This window comes from Pongo pygmaeus, chromosome 10 (assembly GCF_028885625.2).
Source record: "Pongo pygmaeus isolate AG05252 chromosome 10, NHGRI_mPonPyg2-v2.0_pri, whole genome shotgun sequence".
Taxonomy (NCBI): domain Eukaryota; kingdom Metazoa; phylum Chordata; class Mammalia; order Primates; family Hominidae; genus Pongo; species Pongo pygmaeus.
Genome location: NC_072383.2, coordinates 11,936,329 through 11,957,357, shown reverse-complemented (window position 1 = coordinate 11,957,357; position 21,029 = coordinate 11,936,329). Strand labels below are relative to the sequence as shown.

At 42.6% G+C, this 21,029-nt stretch overlaps 1 non-coding gene across 1 annotated transcript; it reads right to left on the bottom strand.

The window, feature by feature from the left end:
- Positions 1-1,844: 1,844 nt before the first annotated feature.
- On the bottom strand, positions 1,845-1,906 carry LOC129011033 (U7 small nuclear RNA). The gene has a single exon (XR_008493168.1). It is a non-coding gene; the product is annotated as a U7 small nuclear RNA (small nuclear RNA).
- Between the last annotated feature and the right edge of the window lie 19,123 nt (positions 1,907-21,029).

The following is a 21,029-nucleotide window of genomic DNA, read 5'->3' as shown; positions in this document are numbered from 1 at the left end:
TTGGGAGGCGGAGGTGCAGTGAGCCGAGATCGCACCACATCACTCCAGCATGGGCGACAGAGCGACACTCTGTCTGAAACAAAACAAAAGAAAACAAAACAAAAAACAACAAAAACTTATTGAACTGAAACATATATGTATGTGTCTGTGTGTATTTCTTTTTCTTTTTCTTTTCTTTTTGCCTCAGAAGGGTGTGAAGAAACATCTGACAAAGGAGCTGTTTTAAGATACCCAGTTTGTGATCATTTAGTATGGCAGCCACAGCAAATAAATATAGTATCAAGGTTATCAGAATCCATTTGCATCATGCTTGCTAATATCCCCACTGTCAAAGCTAGTCACAAGGCTAAGCCTGCTGTCACCATGAGAGGGGCCTATACAAGGGCGTGTATTCTGAGAGGTGTGGTTCATTGGAGAAATCAAAGTAACAGTGTGCAGTGAGATTTATTAGATCATTTCATGTATCATAATAAAAGACATTGAATTTCTGATGAAGGATTTCGAATGTGGTAAAATAATTCAGTGGGAACCCAACGCAGTACCTTGAAAGAAAGTTACCTTGGGTCAAGTACAATAATTGGCACTCAGACCTGACACTTCCTTTTCAATAGACTAAATTCACCATGCAGCAATTATTGGAGCTAGCAAAGTGTAATCTGTATTGGAAGAGAGTTATTGAAACCAGTATTTAAAAAAATTATAGCAGAACTCTTCAAATAAATTCTTATATTAACACAGAAACAAGTATGGCAGAATACTCATGGTTATTTTATTTAAAGTTGGGTTTTTCGAGTACCCTCTATTTTCATGTATTTTGGGAAATTTTAGTAATGAAAGCAAATAGTGAAACAGAATTAAATATCCATTTTATAAAATACGACAAACAAGAGGAGAGCAGCTCTGAATTCCACCTCTGTGGAATTCAGGACTGCCATAGAGCGTATTTTCAAAACTGTTAACAAGGCTGACTAGGAGATGCCCTAGAAGCCCCAGGTATGTGTTTCAGTATGATTCTGGCAATGCTGACTTAAAGCACTAAGTAGAATCAGTAGCCTACAGTTGATACTGCCCCATAAGGAATGACTGGGGAAATGTTGCTGATTAAATGGTCTTTTGAATTGGGCTGATGGTAGATGCAATAACTGAAGTTCCAAACCACACTGGGTTCGTTTGCTAGGGCTGCTGTAATAAATGACCACAGGCTGGGTATCTTAAAACAGAAGAAAGTTATTCTCTCACAGTTCCGGAGGCCAGAGGTCTGAGATCCGGCTGCTGGCAGGGTTAGGTTTTTCTGGGGGCTGTGAGAGAGAAACCAGTCTGTGTGTCTCTCTTTGGCATTCCTGGGCATCCCTCTAGGCTCTGCCTGTGCTGTCACACTGTGTTCCCCCTGTGTGTCTGCTTTCTCCTCTTATAAGTGATATAGGAGTTAAGAAGAAATTATTTAGGCAGATAGTGAGGGTAAGGAAGTCCTCAGTAAGGTTTTCCTTTTAATGAAAAGCAGCCCTCAAATCGTTTTCTTTTCTAACAATGAGCAGCCTGTAAAATCGAGCTGCAGACATAGACAAGCAAGCTAGAAGCTTGCACGGGTGAATGCCAGCAGCTGTGCCAATAGGAAAAGGACACCTGGGACTAGGCATGTCCAACTTCATATACTTGGTCTTCATTTCCTACATTCTCACACAGAAGAGAGCACTCAAAAAATAGTTTTGAGAATCATTTGCTAATGATTTAATACTATTATAAGGGAATAAAAGACTTTTCTTTTAAATGAGTGCTTAAAGGCGATTGGAAGCCCTGCTAAAGTTCAGGGGTGAATGCCTTATTATTTTTTATATTTGGTGGGCAAGGGCTTTCCAGTGAAGACTGGAAAACCTGCTAGACAAATTCTAAAAGAGCTGTAACACTGGGTGAATGCTGTAGAAGCACATAGTGTTAGTAAGGTGTGGGTCTGATACGGCTTTAGAGAATGTAGCAACTGAAAGCCCAGATGGGAAGCTCCGTAGGCAGCTGGATAAGCTAATATTTCTAAATAATATGTTCAGAGATTCGGACTGAATGCAATTGCAACCTTCTCCACCAGTCAGCAGTGAGTTCTGAAGTTACAGAAGTGTGATGAATTGCGGTCAATATGGGTTCTACCTTCACTTTGGAGTCAGTCAGTGACCTTAAAATACCTTCCCAGCTGAATTTTCTTAGAGTGCTTCATTTCCTGTGGGCCCTTTTACTCCAAATTCCAGATGATGGCTTTTAGTCTGTGGGGCCGCGTTAAGTGGCAGAAATCTGATCAGAACTACTAGAAGGCTGTGAAGGTACTGCTGTGTGGACAGGCAGGGCAGAGTTCTCAAGGCTTTCCAGTGCTCCTGCAATGGATCCTCCCTACCCAGCCCATAACCTTGCAGCTCAGAGGCCAACTGTTCTCTGTAGCTTTCTACTATCATGAACACAGGAAATGGGGGTGGGTGGCTTCTGGTTTCTGATTGAGGGAGTAGAAAGTGATGCTGCAGGGATCAAAAGCAGAGAAGCTTTTAAGCCATTTGAGAAACTGCGTCTGAAGGCAAGTGGATTTTAGCAGTAGCAGCAGCAGACCCCAGAAAAATTCGAAGAAGCATTAGTTTGTGCACTGTTAATGCCACTCTCTCATGAATACTTTCCTAATGAAGGCTGAAGGCAGGCCGCTATTTGCCAAAGGTGCTGAGTGGCAGGGGGAGGAAGGGAAGGAAGCTGTGTAGTGTGTACTGCTTGCTTATCAGGAATCACGTCATTTCCTGTGTAAAGGGGCTGTGTGGTCTGCAGGGGCACGGGGAAGCCTTGGATGGCATGATTTCACCTTCTTCTTGCTCATCATCAAGGAGCTCTCATTAGTTAATTCTAGCCCTATTCATTTCATCATACATTTTTTGTGTTCATACTGTGTTCTGAGCTCCATATTTAATCTTAGCAGGCTCATAAAAAAGAGTAAGGACACTTTTGTCTTGAAAATGCTCATGGTCCCACATGCGCTTGGGATCAGGGCTGCTGGAAAACCCACTAAGCACACTAAGCAGCACATGGGAAACTAGAAAAGCAGAGGAACAAAGTTTTGGGGTTTTTAGAAGGAGGGGTGAAGAATGACATATTTTATTCCAAAAGCATAAAATATTTAATAGTGGAAACTATGAATGATACTGTTTAATTTTTAGGAGGCCAAAATATTTTAAGATTTCTAAGTTTTAACCTGGCCCTGGAGTGAGGGCAGAAAATATGTACACAAACAACTCTAATACAAGACTGAATGTGATGTATACCATAAGAGAGCACCAAAGTACCACCAATGAATTGGGAGACAGAAGAACCGCAATGTCTTTATAAAGTGGTATTTGAAGTGGACTTCGATGAACAGATAGGCAGGGTTGGAGTGCATGATCACTAAATCCATTCAAACCTTCTAACATTGACTTTTTATGGTGTGGGGGTGGGTGGGATGGGCAAGGATTCTCCATGCAAAGGGACTATCTTGGGAACAGACAGTCACGGGGGCGGGGGGACTAAGCTTTCCAGTGTGCCTGGAGAAAAAGGCACATGTGAGGTCATGGGTCTCAGGGCCCAGGCTAGTCTAGTTTGGTTGTAGCAGGAAGCATTCCTTACTCTTCTTAGACCCAGGCACTGCTTCAAATCAGAAAGTGTGGAGAGTGGGCTCCTTCCTCCCCTAATGGGGCAATTTGCCCAAGAACAAAGTCCAGGCTTGCTCCTCTATCAGACCCTGCTCTGGGTAGAGGGAAACCACCATATGCTTTCTTGTTTGATATGCTGAGTGCTCAACTGAGCTGTCTGTGCCCCTACACTGCTTCTGTGTACTTAGAGTCAACCTTTACAGGATAATATTTCAACATTCTGCATGGAGCTTCCTCTGTAAAGTACAATGAGTTTGTGACTGACCAGAACTACAGACATTCCCTTTTGTGTGTGAGCTGCATGACCAATGTGTTTGGCCTCATTAAAAATGAACTGGGCAAGCTCAGTTCCTCCTGGTAGCAACTCAGGAGGCTGAGATGGGAAGCTCACTTAGCTCAGGAGTTTGAGTCTAGCCTGGGCAACATAGCGAGACCGTGTCTCTAAAAAATATAATAACATAACATTTTGAAATAAGAATGAACTGGTCCAATAGGAAACTTTTCAAGGACATCAACTGGTCTTTTCTTGCACAGAGGAGTTTCGCAGGGTGAAAATACTCTGAGGCTTCTTCCCACTGCAGGGCACAGACCCGAGTTAAGTGTGGCCTGGCCCTCAGCACTTCCCAGGTGCCCTTGGTGCATCCTGGTGCAGACCTGTGCCCCTCCACACTCCCGCTGTGCAGCTCCTGCTCCCCTACAGGAGCCTGCTCCTGAAGAATCCCTGTGTCTCCTCTGTGTGCTCTTACGAGTCACCAAAACTTGCTTGTGAATTCTATTCACAGGGTTTTGATGGCTTCTTTCTATCCAAATTTATTTCCTCCTTGACCTCATTCCTTCTGTCTTGTTTCCATCACCAGTGAAAGCCAATATTATTTACGTAGGGAAATGCATAGTGGATGGAAGGATACAGTTCTAGGAGTCACATGACCAGCCGAAAAAAGTTCCGCGTAGACACACACACACACACACACACACACACGTATGTATAAACATATCATAACAAACTTAACAGCAGCTTAAATATGAAGATTAATAGTGTTACTGTTTAAGGAGCTCAAAGATAAAACATTTGCAAATTTAAAGCATACTTACACGTGTATTCCTCTTGAGGACTTGGAAACATAGTTTTGCAAAATAACTCTGGCTGCCAGTTAGCACAGGAAGAGAAGTGTTAGGTGTTGAAAACTGTTAACTGTTCATGGACCAGTATAAATTGAGTCATAGGGGTGAGGTATTTTTATGTTTGCTGTATTTCCTATTTCCATTGCTTTCCTGAATAAGTACATTTGCTCTGGGTTGATTTTTGAAATAATTTTGATATTATGCAACACATTGTTGTGTGTATGTGCACAGACTAGGGAAAAGAAGGTTGGATTGGTAGCAAAAAGCCAACTGTGACTTTAAGCAAATTATTTGACCTCTCTCAATATATCTTTTCTTATTTTAAAATAAGGAGGTTGAACTATATCATTTCTACACTTTTTTTCATTGTTAGCACTCCACGAATAATGGAACACTGCACAGAACAGTAAACACTGGGTTAGGATCCAGTATTGGCTTGAATCCTTATAACTGTGGGATCTGAATACAGTAATTTCTTCTCCCTGGGCCTGACTTTCTTCATCTGAAAAATTACAGGATTGGCCTCTATCTTCCTTATTGTCTCTTCAAACTCTCATGTTTTGTAATTTTCCTCAGTTACGGTAGAAATCTCATCCTTCTCTTCTTAATATTTACTCCTGTGCTCCAGGGAAAGAGGAGGGAGTTGGAAGAGGCCTGATATAATCATTAATTTTCTCTGTCTCTCTCTTTGTTTTATTTTAACTCTCTTTCTCCTTCCCCCTCCTCACTTTCTCCTCCATTTTTTTTTTTTTCTAGAACACTGAGAAAGTTTCCTCATAGTCTATTTGGCAGTTGCAGCTGTCCCTAGAATGAGTCCTGAAACCTAGATCTGAGTCGGGGTAGAAAGCCTATCACTTCCTTGCTTGTTTGAAGACAGCCTACTGTAAGCCCTATGGCTTGGAGGTGACCAGGCTCTCCAGGAGATCAACACTTCGAGCCCTGTATGTTTAAGGAATAGTTTTGACTTAGAGTGATAGAGAACACCTAAAGAGACCATGGCTTTTAAAAATAGAAGTTTCTGGGTGAGGTGGTTAACGCCTGTAATCTTGGTACTTTAGGAAGCTGAGACAGGCGGATTGCTTGAGCCCAGGAGTTCAAGACCAGCCTCAACAACATAGTGAGACCCCATCTCTACAAAAAAATACACAAATTAGCTGGGCATGGTAGTGCACACCTGTAATCTCAGCTAATCAGGAGGCTAAGGTGGGAGGATCCCATGATCCTGGGAGATTGAGGCCACAGTGAGCTGAGATTGTGCCACTGCACTCCAACCTCAGTGACAGAGTGAGACCTTATCTGAAAGAAAGAAAGAAAGAGAAAGAAAGAAAGAAAGAAAAGAAAGGAAGGAAGAAGAAAGCGAGGGAGGGAGGGAAGGGGCTAAAAACAGTTAAGTATTATAAAGTGAGCATCAGTCCAGAAATCCAGCAATAGTTCCTCCTGGAATCCACTGACTTTGCTCAACAGTTTTTGGCCCTTCTCTTTTAGGGTTGCCAGATAAAAATACAGGATGCCCAGTTAATGTGACTTGCAGAAAATAATAATAATTTATTATTACATAATACATACTTTTTTAGCATAAACATGTCCTTTGCCATGCTTAGTTTGGGACATACTTACACTAAAAAATTATTTGTTCTTTATCTGAAATTCAGAATTAGGCATTTTATATTTTAAATTCAGAACTAGGTATTTTATATTTTTATTTGCTAAATCTGGCTACCCTATTCTCTTCTTAATATTCTTCATCTCTCCCAGCTTTGCCCTCCTTCCCTGCCCCCTCTTCTAGGGGAGTCGGATCGAGTTGTAAGGAGAACATGCCCACTGTCTCGATGGCTGCAGCGTGCAGTCCCCACAGGCAGTGAGGAAGAAATGGGTTTCCACCCATGCTGTAGACGAATGTTTGTGTCCTCCCCAAATTCCTTTGTTGAAGCTTAACAACCAATGTGATGGTATTTGGAGATGGGCCTTTGGTAGGTAATTAGGGTTACATGAAGTCATGGGGTGGGGCCCTCATGATGGTTCTGGTAAGAAAAGAGAGCACTGTCTCTCTCTTCCCACCAGGTGAGGATGCAAAGAGAAAGTGGCTGCCTGCAAACCAGGAGGAGAGCCCTCACCAGGAACCAATCTAGCTGACACCTTGAACTTGGACTTCACACCTCCAGTATTGTGAAAAATAAATATGTTTTCAAAGTCATTTAGTCTACATTATTTTGTTTTGAGTAATATGACCTGAATATACATTTTCCCTTCACCCTACCTGAGCAATATCTAAGTTGCTTAAGGCACCCAGGGCACATCAAAGGAGAAGTGTCCCATGCACAAGGCACAGCCATGCCCAGGAGAAGCAGCCCGGCACAGAAGGGAGCACACAGGCTCGGGGCTCCGCCACTCATTCTTCCTGTGACCCTGGGCAAGTCACTGAGGGGGGCTTCAGCTGACCTGTTTGTAGTGGGCTTAATAGTGCTTGCCCTGCCTCCTCTGGAGGGCTGCAGAGACCGGATGTTAAAGCACTTTGTTATCTGTAGGGTTTATTCGAACGAGAAAGGAAATGTGCATATGCTCCAGGATGTCTGTGTATCCAGAGACACAGGCACACACTCTCACACACACACTCTCACACACTCCCACTCCCACACACACTCACACACGCTCGCACACACACACGCTCACACACACACACGCGTGCTCTCACACACACACGCTCACACACACACTCACACATGCTTACCCCATTCCCACTCACACACTTACACACACACGCTCACACACACACACTCACACACTCATTCAACACACACACATGCACACTCACACACTCATACTCCCACACACTTACACACATCTCACACACATGACACATGCACTCTCTCACATACACTGACACACACACATGCTTACACACGCCCACTCCCACACACACACTCTCACACACATGCTCACACACGCTTACACACTCCCACTCCCACACACTCACACATTTACACACACACACACTCATTCAACACATACATGCACACTCCCACTCCCACACACTTGCACACATCACACACTCACGACACATGCACTCTGTCACATACACTCACACACACACACTCTCACACACACACACCCTCACACACTCACACACACACTCCATGACATACCAAACCTGCCTGCATGTTCTCAAAAATGTGCTGCTAGACACCATTCCCAGTTCTAGACCCAGACCAGCCAGTTTACCCTTAACTTCATAAAAGTTCTCTACCTAATCTACCGACAGGCTCATCCCAGACCTAAATTTTAAAGATTTCCTAGGAGCTGGATTGTAGACTTTTACCCTCACCCCTCAAGCTGCAATGGGAATCTTTGACCTCAGCCTAGAGAAAGAACAGCTGCAGGTCATTCTCATGTGTGGACATGGAGGCCCTGCCTGCCTTTGCTGGCCAGCTGGGCTGAGTGGGCCTGGGGAATGAAGGCTTCAGGGTTGGCCCCGGGCAGTCTTGCTGAGGCTTGCCAGCATCCCCCAGCCTTCTTGATTTCCCAGGATCCATGAGCATGGACTTTAGGAATTCTGGTGAAGGGGTGAAGAGCATGCAGCCGGGTGTCCTCAGCCCTGATCTACAGGAAGAACACTGGAAACAAGGCGGAGAACTTAGTTTAAGATGTTCCCTACCCCACCCAGCCTCTAGCTCTTGTGTACCAGTTCCTGGAACAGACTCCCCTCTCCTGAACACCACTTTCCTCTCCAGCATTACATTTCTCCAAGGTGCATTGCTTTTTGGGAAGGCTTTCAAGGATGCTCGGAGAAAGGAGGATGGAAATGTCCCACTCTCTAAACCATTAGACAGATGCAGCCAGACAGAAGGAACAGCCAGCTTCTCTTGCTGTTTGTAACATATTTGAAAGAAGCTTGGGTCCAGAACTCTGCCCAAAGAGCTGTATGCTGTGCAGGGAAAGACAAGCACCTTCCCTTGTGGGATCCTTGGGATGAAGTCATCACTGGTTCTAGAGCCAGTTTTACTGAACACCCATGAATGGCTGTGTTTTGAGTGAGTTGGTCACTCACATCACCCTGACCTGCCCCGAGTTAGACCTTACATGATCCTGCTTCTCCAGGAAGCTTCCATGACAGCCCAGGGACCTCCCCATACAGCATTTGAAACATACAGCATTTGAAGCCCCACTAGACAGCTTAGCCCCCATGTTGTGCTATTTGGGGTTGTTTTCTGTGAGATAGTAGAGAGTAGTGGTTACAAGGAAAGCCTTTGGTACTGGGCTGTCTGGGCTGGAGTCCTTATTCTGCTTAATAGTATGTGATCTTAGGCATGTGACTCATGCCTTAGTTTCTACTTTATAAATTTATGGACAATACTGCATCTGTCTCTGTGGACAGAATTCAATGAGTTAATATATTTCAAGTGTCCTTGAAATGTATTTTGTCCATAGATGGATAAATGGATAAATAAACTGTGGTATGTACAAACAATGGAGTATTACTCAGCCAGAAAAAGGAATGCAGAACTGATGCATGGCACCATGTGGTTAAACCTCAAAGGCATTATGTGAAGTGAAAGAAGCCAGACACAGGTCACATATTATGTAATTCAATTTATATGAAATATCCAGAATAGGTAAATCTATGGAAACAGAAAGCAGATTGGTGGTTTCCAGGGGCTGAGTGGAGGGGAGAATGGGAAGTGGCTGCTTCATGGGTGCAAGGTTTCATTTTGGGGTGATGAAAATGTTTGGGAACTACATAAAAGGAGTGGTTGCACAACATTGTGAATGTACTAAATGCGACTGATTGTTCACTTTAAAATGGTCAGTTTTATGTGCATTTCACCTGGCGCATAAGGAGTGCCTTGCAAGTGCTAGTTGTCGTCCTGCATGCACTCCTTGACTTCCTCGATGGAAGGACCAGGGCTACGTCTCGTACTTTCATATCCTCCTTGGTGTAGACATTTACTGGCTGCGAGGTGGAATCAGAGAAAGTGAGAGCCTGAAAGAATTCAGGGATCGCAGAGCTGATGCTCCACCGATAGAGGAGATGGGAGGGGCCATCACTGGGCTCTTCTGTGTGCTCCAGGGAAACCTTTCCTTTCCTCAGGTCCAGGATGAGGAGACACAACAATGTCCCCGTCACCACAGTTATTGAGTGCTTGCCCCGTGCCCTCAACAAGCCAGGGAAACAGACACATAACCAGATGATGTGAGTGCAGTGGGTGTTTTGACAGGCACTGCGGAGGGGAGCTGGCTGCCTGGGAGCACTCACAGAGGAGCTCGTCTAGCTCCTGGCAACTCCTCCCTCCCCTCTTTAGCAGGGGAGCTCTTCTTGGCCTTCTGCTAAAGGGCCAAGCCTGACCATGGAGTGATGGAGCAGGTCCCCTCCCATCCCTGCCTCACCCTGATGGGAGAGGCTGATCTGTGAACAGTCCTCAAGTTCTGCTTTAGTAAGGGTCAGGGGAGGGAGAGCAAGTGATTCTCCTTTACCCCAGCTCTGTCGGGTCTCCCCACACCGACCCACATGGGGGTCAGCTCTGTGGGGAGAACAGTGTACATCTGAAATGGGAGAAACTATTGATCCACCGGGACCCCATACATTTTCCAAAAATTTTTGTTTTGAATTACAATAATACTACTTGTTAATGCTTAAAAAAAAAAAACTAAACTAAAAAAAAAAAGATTGGCAAAAAGATAAATCCCCCCCCATTCTACTATTTGGATGTAAGCAGTGCTAATATTCTGGAGTCTTTTCCTAAAAAAAATGATACACATGCACACATGGACAAACACTTTTAAACACCGCAGGTTTTGTATACTGATTTTTCTCCATGCTGTATCACGAACACATACCATTATATATTCTCCAGCATTAATTTTAATGACTATAGAATATGAACTCTTGAGGTGGGAAGCCCTCAACATACGGGGACGTTGTCCACCAAAGCTCAAGGTGAGCTCTGGGCATGTGACAGGGGCACCACCAGTGTGTGGTGCATGCTGTGCTTTATAAAGTCCCACAAGGAGCATCTGGGGCTCTGCCAAGTGAATGTGTCTGAGAATGGCTGCCTCGTGGTGCCTTTTCACCGACATCACAGACCGGAGGCCATGAGAACACCTTCCCATGAACACCTCCAGGTATGTGACCAACAGCAAGGTCCCAAAACTGGAATAGCAACTGCTTTAGTTGCAGAAAGATTACAAAAAATATTTTGTTTCTCTGGTTTTATTAAAAGTAATTTTAAACGTAAAATGTTTTCCAATTAAATACTTTAAATTGCATCATTGTAGACATTTCTGAAAATATTACTAAGAAAAATGTAGGAAAATACTTTTTGGCAGCTCACTTTATGAGTTCAAAGCAACTCATGTCAGCTCCTAGTGCAATAAATCTTACTTTAAAATGATTCTAGTTAATAAACTGGCAAGTTCAGAATCAAATACCAAGAAAGTCCTAAATGAAAGTTTACCAACATTTGAAATGCTAACAGACTATGGTACTTTTTAATTGTTGAAATTTTTTTTTGGAGGTTATGTGCTTTTTTTTTTATTATACTTTAAGTTTTAGGGTACATGTGCACAACGTGCAGGTTAGTTACATATGTATAGATGTGCCATGCTGGTGTGCTGCACCCATTAACTCGTCATTTAGCATTAGGTATATCTCCTAATGCTATCCCTCCCTCTTCCCCCCACCCCACAACAGTCCCCAGAGTGTGATGTTCCCCTTCCTGTGTCCATGTGTTCTCATTGTTCAATTCCCATCTATGAGTGAGAACATGCGGTGTTTGGTTTTTTGTCCTTGCAATAGTTTACTGAGAATGATGATTTCCAATTTCATCCATGTCCCTACAAAGGACATGAACTCATCATTTTTTATGGCTGCATAGTATTCCATGGTGTATATGTGCCACATTTTCTTAATCCAGTCTATCATTGTTGGACATTTGAGTTGGTTCCAAGTCTTTGCTATTGTGAAAAGTGCCGCAATAAACATACGTGTGCATGTGTCTTTATAGCAGCATGATTTATAGTCCTTTGGGTATATATCCAGTAATGGGATGGCTGGGTCAAATGGTATTTCTAGTTCTAGATCCCTGAGGAATCGCCACACTGACTTCCACAAGGGTTGAACTAGTTTACAGTCCCACCAACAGTGTAAAAGTGTTCCTATTTCTCCACATCCTCTCCAGCACCTGTTGTTTCCTGACTTTTTAATGATCGCCATTCTAACTGGTGTGAGATGGTATCTCATTGTGGTTTTGATTTGCATTTCTCTGATGGCCAGTGATGATGAGCATTTTTTCATGTGTCTTTTGGCAGCATAAATGTCTTCTTTTGAGAAGTGTCTGTTCATATCCTTCACCCACTTTTTGATGGGGTTGTTTGTTTTTTTTCTTGTAAATCTGTTGGAGTTCATTGTAGATGCTGGATATTAGCCCTTTGTCAGATGAGTAGGTTGCAAAAATTTTCTCCCATTTTGTAGGTTGCCTCTTCACTCTGATGGTAGTTTCTTTTGCTGTGCAGAAGCTCTTTAGTTTAATTAGATCCCATTTGGCAATTTTGGCTTCTGTTGCCATTGCTTTTGGTATTTTAGATATGAAGTCCTTGCCCATGCCTATGTCCTGAATGGTAATGCCTAGGTTTTCTTCTAGGGTTTTTATGGTCTTAGGTCTAACGTTTAAGTCTTTAATCCATCTTGAATTAATTTTTGTATAAGGTATAAGGAAGGGATCCAGTTTCAGCTTTCTACATATGGCTAGCCAGTTTTCCCAGCATCATTTATTAAATAGGGAATCCTTTCCCCATTGCTTGTTTTTCTCAGGTTTGTCAAAGATCAGATAGTTGTAGATATGCGGTGTTATTTCTGAGGGCTCTGTTCTGTTCCATTGATCTATGTCTCTGTTTTGGTACCAGTACCATGCTGTTTTGGTTACTGTAGCCTTGTAGTATAGTTTGAAGTCAGGTAGCGTGATGCCTCCAGCTTTGTTCTTTTGGCTGAGGATTGACTTGGCGATGCGGGCTCTTTTTTGGATCCATATGAACTTTAAAGTAGTTTTTTCCAATTCTGTGAAGAAAGTCATTGGTAGCTTGATGGGGATGGCATTGAATCTATAAATTACCTTGGGTAGTATGGCCATTTTCATGATATTGATTCTTCCTACCCATGAGCATGGAATGTTCTTCCATTTGTTTGTATCCTCTTTTATTTCACTGAGCAGTGGTTTGTAGTTCTCCTTGAAGAGGTCCTTCACGTCCCTTGTAAGTTGGATTCCTAGGTATTTTATTCTCTTTGAAGCGATTGTGAATGGGAGTTCACTCACGATTTGGCTCTCTGTTTGTCTGTTATTGGTGTATAAGAATGCTTGTGATTTTTGTACATTGATTTTGTATCCTGAGACTTTGCTGAAGTTGCTTATCCGCTTAAGGAGATTTTGGGCTGAGACAATGGGGTTTTCTAGATATACAATCATGTCGTCTGCAAACAGGGACAATTTGACTTCCTCTTTTCCTAATTGCATACCCTTTATTTCCTTCTCCTGCCTAATTGCCCTGGCCAGAACTTCCAACACTATGTTGAATAGGAGTGGTGAGAGAGGGCATCCCTGTCTTTTGCCAGTTTTCAAAGGGAATGCCTCCAGTTTTTGCCCATTCAGGATGATATTGGCTGTGGGTTTGTCATAAATAGCTCTTATTATTTTGAGATACTTCCCATCAATACCTAATTTGTTGAGAGTCTTTAGCATGAAGGGCTGTTGAATTTTGTCAAAGGCCTTTTCTGCATCAATTGAGATAATCATGTGGTTTTTGTCTTTGGTTCTGTTTATATGCTGGATTACATTTATTGATTTGCATCTATTGAACCAGCCTTGCATCCCAGGGATGAAGCCCACTTGATCATGGTGGATAAGCTTTTTGATGTGCTGCTGGATTCGGTTTGCCAGTATTTTATTGAGGATTTTTGCATCAATGTTCATCAAGGATATTGGTCTAAAATTCTCTTTTTTGGTTGTGTCTCTGCCTGGCTTTTGTATCAGGATGATGGTGGCCTCATAAAATGAGTTAGGGAGGATTCCGTCTTTTTCTATTGATTGGAATAGTTTCAGAAGGAATGGTACCAGTTCCTCCTTGTACCTCTGGTAGAATTCGGCTGTGAATCCATCTGGTCCTGGACTCTATTTGGTTGGTAAGCTATTGATTATTGCCACAATTTCAGAGCCTCTTATTGGTCTATTCAGATTCAACTTCTTCCTGGTTTAGTTTTGGGAGAGTGTATGTGTCGAGGAATTTATCCATTTCTTCTAGATTTTCTAGTTTATTTGCATAGAGGTGTTTGTAGTATTCTCTGATGGTAGTTTGTATTTCTGTGGGATCGGTGGTGATATCCCCTTTATCATTTTTTATTGTGTCTATTTGATTCTTCTCTCTTTTTTTCTTTATTAGTCCTGCTAGCGGTCTATCAATTTTGTTGATCCTTTCAAAAAGCCAGCTCCTGGATTCATTAATTTTTTGAAGGGTTTTTTGGGTCTCTATTTCCTTCAATTCTGCTCGGATTTTAGTTATTTATTGCCTTCTGCTAGCTTTTGAATGTGTTTGCTCTTGCTCTTCTAGTTCTTTTAATTGTGATGTTAGGGTATCAATTTTGGATCTTTCCTGCTTTCTCTTGTGGGCATTTAGTGCTATAAATTTCCCTCACACACTGCTTTGAATGCGTCCCAGAGATTCTGGTATGTTGTGTTTTGTTCTCGTTGGTTTCAAAGAACATCTTTATTTCTGCCTTCATTTCGTTATGTACCCAGTAGTCACTCAGGAACAGGTTGTTCAGTTTCCATGTAGTTGAGCAGTTTTGAGTGAGTTTCTTAATCCTGAGTTCTAGTTTGATTGCACTGTGGTCTGAGAGACAGTTTGTTATAATTTCTGTTCTTTTACATTTGCTGAGGAGAGCTTTACTTCCAAGTATGTGGGCAATTTTGGAATAGGTGTGGTGTGGTGCCGAAAAAAATGTATATTCTGTTGATTTGGGGTGGAGAGTTCTGTAGATGTCTATTAGGTACACTTGGTGCAGAGCTGAGTTCAATTCCTGGGTATCCTTGTTAACTTTCTGTCTCATTGATCTGTCTAATGTTGACAGTGGGGTGTTAAAGTCTCCCATTATTATTGTGTGGGAGTCTAAGTCTCTTTGTAGGTCACTGAGGACTTGCTTTATGAATCTGGGTGCTCCTGTATTGGGTGCATATATATTTAGGATAGTTAGCTCTTCTTGTTGAATTGATCCCTTTACCATTATGTAATGGCCTTCTTTGTCTCTTTTGATCTCTGTTGGTTTAAAGTCTGTTTTATCAGAGACTAGGATTGCAACCCCTGCCTTTTTTTGTTTTCCATTTGCTTGGTAGATCTTCCTCCATCCTTTTATTTTGAGCCTATGTGTGCCTCTGCACGTGAGATGGGTTTCCTGAATACAGCACACTGATGGGTCTTGACTCTTTATCCAATTTGCCAGTCTGCGTCTTCTAATTGGAGCACTTAGTCCATTTACATTTAAAGTTAATATTGTTATGTGTGAATTTGATCCTGTCATTATGATGTTAGCTGGTTATTTTGCTCGTTAGTTGATGCAGTTTCTTCCTAGTCTCGATGGTCTTTACATTTTGGCATGATTTTGCAGTGGCTGGTACCGGTTGTGCCTTTCCATGATTAGTGCTTCCTTCAGGAGCTCTTTTAGGGTAGGCCTGATGGTGACAAAATCTCTCAGCATTTGCTTGTCTGTAAAGTATTTTATTTCTCCTTCACTTATGAAGCTTAGTTTGGCTGGATATGAAATTCTGGGTTGAAAATTCTTTTGTTTAAGAATGTTGAATATTGGCCCCCACTCTCTTCTGGCTTGTAGAGTTTCTGCTGAGAGATCCGCTATTAGTCTGATGGGCGTCCCTTTGTGGGTAACCCGACCTTTCTCTCTGGCTGCCCTTAACATTTTTTCCTTCATTTCAACTTTGGTGAATCTGACAATTATGTGTCTTGGAGTTGCTCTTCTCGAGGAGTATCTTTGTGGCGTTCTCTGTATTTCCTGAATCTGAATGTTGGCCTGCCTTGCTAGATTGGGGAAGTTCTCCTAGATAATGTCCTGCAGAGTGTTTTCCAACTTGGTTCCATTCTCCCCGTCACTTTCAGGTACACCAATCAGACGCAGATTTGGTCTTTTCACATAGTCCCATATTTCTTGGAGGCTTTGTTCGTTTCTTTTTATTCTTTTTTCTCTAAACTTCCCTTCTCGCTTAATTTCATTATTTCATCTTCCATCACTGATACCCTTTCTTCCAGTTGATCGCATTGGCTCCTGAGGCTTCTGCATTCTTCACGTAGTTCTCTAGCCTTGGCTTTCAGCTCTATCATCTCCTTTAAGCACTTCTCTGTATTGGTTATTCCAGTTATACATTCGTCTAAAGTTTTTTCAAAGTTTTCAACTTCTTTGCCTTTGGTTTGAATTTCCTCCTGTAGCTTGGAGTAGTTTGATCATCTGAAGACTTCTTCTCTCAACTCGTCAAAGTCATTCTCCGTCCAGCTTTGTTACGTTGCTGGTGAGGAACTGCGTTCTTTTGGAGGAGGAGAGGCACTCTGCTTTTTAGAGTTTCCAGTTTTTCTGCTCTGTTTTTTCCCCCATCTTTGTGGTTTTATCTACTTTTGGTCTTTGATGATGGTAATGTACAGATGGGTTTTTGGTGTGGATGTCCTTTCTGTTTGTTAGTTTTCCTTCTAACAGACAGGACCCTGAGCTGCAGGTCTGTTGGAGTTTGCTAGAGGTCCACTCCAGACCCTGTTTGCCTGGGTATCAGCAGCGGTGTCTGCAGAACCACGGAATTTCGTGATCCGCGAATGCTGCTGTCTGATCGTTCCTCTGGAAGTTTTGTCTCAGAAGAGTACCCGGCTGTGTGAGGTGTCAGTCTGCCCCTACTGGGGGGTGCCTCCCAGTTAGGCTGCTTGGGGGTCAAGGGTCAGGGACCCATTTGAGGAGGCAGTCTGCCCGTTCTCAGGTCTCCAGCTGCATGCTGGGAGAACCACTGCTCTCCTCAAAGCTGTCAGACAGGGACATTTAAGTCTGCAGAGGTTACTGCTGTTTTTTTGTTTGTCTGTGCCCTGCCCCCCAGAGGTGGAGCCTACAGAGGCAGGCAGGCCTCCTTGAGCTGTGGTGGGCTCCACCCAGTTTGAGCTTCCCGGCTGCTTTATTTACCTAAGGGAGCCTGGGCAATGGCGGGCGCCCCTCCCCCAGCCTCACTGCCGACTTGCTGTTTGATCTCAGACTGCTGTGCTAGCAATCAGTGAGACTCCGTGGGCGTAGGACCCTCCGAGCCAGGTGCGGGCTATAATTTCCTGGTGCGCCGTTTCCTAGGCCTGTCGGAAAAGCGCAGTATTCGGGTGGGAGTGGCCCGATTTTCCAGGTGCCGTTTGTCACCCCTTTCCTTGACCAGGAAAGGGAACTCCCTGACCCCTTGCACTTCCCAAGTGAGGCAATGCCTCGCCCTGCTTCGGCTGGCGCAGGGTGCGCTGTACCTACTGTCCTGCGCCCACTGTCTGGCACTCCCTAGTGAGATGAACCCGGTACCTCAGAAGGAAATGCAGAAATCACCCGTCTTCTGTGTCGCTCACGCTGGGAGCTGTAGACCGGAGCTGTTCCTATTCGGCCATCTTGGCTCCTCCCCTTCTATGTGCTTCTTTTTTAAAAAATTTTATTTTACTTTAAGTTCTAGGATACATGTGCAGAATGTGTAGGTTTGTTACATAGGTTTACATGTGCCATGATGGTTTGCTGCACCTATCAACCCCGTCATCTAGGTTTTAAGTTCCGCATGCATTAGGTATTTGTCCTGATGCTCTCCCTCCCCTTTCCCCCGACTCCCCGACAGGCTTTGGTGTGTGAAGTTCCCCTTGCTGTGTCCATGTGTTCTGATTGTTCAGCTCCCAATTATGAGTGAGAACATGCGGTGTTTGGTTTTCTGTTCCTGTGTTAGTTTGCTGAGGATGATGGTTTCAAGCTTCATCCATGTCCCTGCAAAGGACATGAACTAATTCTTTTTTATGGTTGCATAGTATTCCATGGTGTATATGTGCCACATTTTCTTTATCCAGTCTATCATTGATGGGCATTTGGGTTGGTTCCAAGTCTTTGCTATTGTGAATAGTGCTGCAATAAACATACGTATGCACGTGTCTTGACAGTAGAATGATTTATAATCCTTTGGGTGTATACCCAGTAATGGGATTGCTGGGTCAAATGGTATTACTGGTTCTAGATCTTTAAGGAATTGCCACACTGTCTTCCACAATGGTTGAACTAATTTACATTCCCACCAACAGTGTAAAAGCGTTCCCATTTCTCTGCATCCAAGATGCTCTGCATCTTGCCAGCATCTGTTGTTTCCAGACTTTTTAATAATCGCCATTCTAAGTGGTGTGAGATGGTATCTCATTGTGGTTTTGATTTGCATTTCTCTAATGACCAGTGATAATGAGCTTTTTTTCATATGTTTGTTGGCTGCATAAATGTCTTCTTTTGAGAAGTGTCTGTTCATATCCTTCACCTACTTTTTGATGGGGTTGTTTGTTTTTTTCCTGTAAATTTGTTTAAGTTCCTTGTAGATTCTGGATATTAGACCTTTTTCAGATGGATAGATCGCAAAAAGTTTAAATAGTTGGAAGGGTTTCAGAAACAAGAAGGACAAAAACAAAAATTAATGTGTTCACATGTGCGTATTTGTCATATATTTAAACTTTTAAATTGAAAAATTATGTTTCAAAAATGCCACATCATAAACCATTTTCACAAAGTCAGTTTTTGTAGTGCTCTGAAAATAGTGGTCTTTGATAAGGGAAAGCATCAATTTAGCCTTTGCCCTGTAGTTTATCTTTTCTCTTTTTAAGTAAAAAGCATTGATACTTCTGTTTTCAGAAGCCTAATAAGCACAAGGCACATTCAAATGCCTGGAAAATATTCTGCACTTGATGTATCTGGTTCCCATAATGAAAAGATCCATCAATTCATAACAAATCTCCCAGAGCTGAGCCTTTGGAAAGATACCCCAGTTGCCAAAATACACCACCATCCTCTCTGCTGAAATTACATAAACGGGTTTAGTATAAGATAGAATTTTCTAAAAGAAACAAGTCAACCAAGCTGTTCTTTAGTCCTGAAGAATTTAGATATTGGCAAAACATTCAAGACATTTTCTAAAGCTTTGGCCTCTAGACACGTACATGCATGACGGGTCACACTAAGGGTCTTTCCAGACAGTGGTTCTATACTGGGTTTAATCTTTACTGTATTTTGAAGAAAACTTATGCTGCTATAAACCCTCATTGCAAGTGGGATAACTTCAGGTCTTAAACTGACCAGTTCTGTTCTACTGTGCTCTTATGAATGAAACATGTTGAAATACAAAGAAAGAAACTCATTAAAATGCATTTGCTAAATAGAAAATGACACTTTACGAGTAACACTTCTCTTGTTTTTCTTGGAAGGAGAGTCATTTTTATCTTCAAGTGCAAAGACTCATGGTCTCAAATTCAACTTTTAAAGTCATTGGAAAAATTAAGGCCAACAGCAAAGTCAGGGGAACAGACCCCAAACTGCCTTCACTTCTGACACAAGCTGCATATTTGGGGGGTTCCCAAAACCACCTTAGGTTCAATAATTTGCTAGAAAGACACAGAACTCACTGAAAGCTGTTGTAGTTGTGGCTATGGTTTACTACAGTGAATGGCTAGATTAAAAAATCAGCCAAGGGAAGAAGAGCACAGGGCAGGGGCCAGGAAGAGTACTAATTGCAGTTCCCACTGTCCCCTCCCCATGGAATGAGAATGACATTATTTTCCCAGCATCAATGTGTGACAGTACACGTGGAGTAGTGCCAACTTGGGAAGCCACTGGAGTGTTAGGTCCAGAGCATGTACTGGGCCTCCACCACACAGGTATGACTGATGGTCAGCCTGGCTGATCTCAGCCTACAGACTCCTGCCCTCCCAAAGTTGACCGATACCACATGGCCCAAAGCCCAAAGCCCCCACCCCATGTCATGTCGTTGCCACCTGGGGAGACCAGGTCTCACTCTAAGACTATCCAGTGTGGCAGCCCCATCCTAAACCACATTTAGACCACCCGGTGTGAGCCCAGGACCCCAGGCAAATGAAGACAATCCTAACAGGTGTGACGGGAGATCATCTCCCAGAAGCAGAGACAAGTCAGAGCTGCTTAGGACAAAGTTCAATTCCTTACTACACAGTCATAGAATTGTATGATTATTACAGTTGTGTATTTTATATTTCAAGGACTGTGTTTGGCTATTGTGAAATATGGTTGAGGCCTTTCAAGCCTTTAAAACTAACAACTATATGTTTTGCATATTTTGAAATAAAAGTTGTGACTTCTTACTTCAGTGATAGCAAACAAAAATAAAGCTAATTTTAAGTTTTGCGTGGAAAATAAAATGAGTAAAAAGACAAGAAGGAAGAGAAAGAGGCAGATCATTTCTGGGTCCCTAGAGTTATCTTGCATTTTAACATCATCAGTTCCAATAGATTGTATCTTCTTCTTTAAAATGGGGAAATGCCACATATTTGAAGAGATTAAAGAGACACAATAACTGTATGCAATGTGGGATCCTGAATTGGATCCTGGAACAGAAAATGAACACTAGGGACAAAGTTAGTGAAATGCAAATAAGGTCAGTAGTTTACTATGAAGTATAACTATTGTGCAATATGCCAATGTTATCCTCCTGATTCTGATGATTATAATTCTCTGTGTTGCTCATATTAGGAAAAGTTGAGTGAAGGATATGTGTGAACCCAACCTTCTGCATTGCTATTGCAACTTTTCTGTAAGTTTGAAATTATTTTAAAATAAAAAGTTTTTTAAATGTAAAATTATCTATCTCTGCATATTCAAGGATTCTCTAAGACACTTGTTTTAACCTTTTTGGAGATTAACTAACTCTTTGATGAAAAGTTCGTACCATCTGTCCCAAAGAGCCTTAAGTCCACTGCTATAGTTTGAATGTCCCCCAAAGCTCATGTTGGAATTTGATCCCCAATGTCACAAGTGGGGCCTAGTGAGAGGTGTTTGGGTAATGGGGGTGCATCCCTTGTGAAGAGATGAATGCCTTCCCTGTGAAGGAGGGGAGTGAATGAGTTCTCACTCTGTAAGTTCCCCCAAGAGCTGGTTGTTAAGAGAGCCTGGCACTCATTCCTTTCCTCTTGCTTCCTCTCTCATCATGTTATCTGCACACA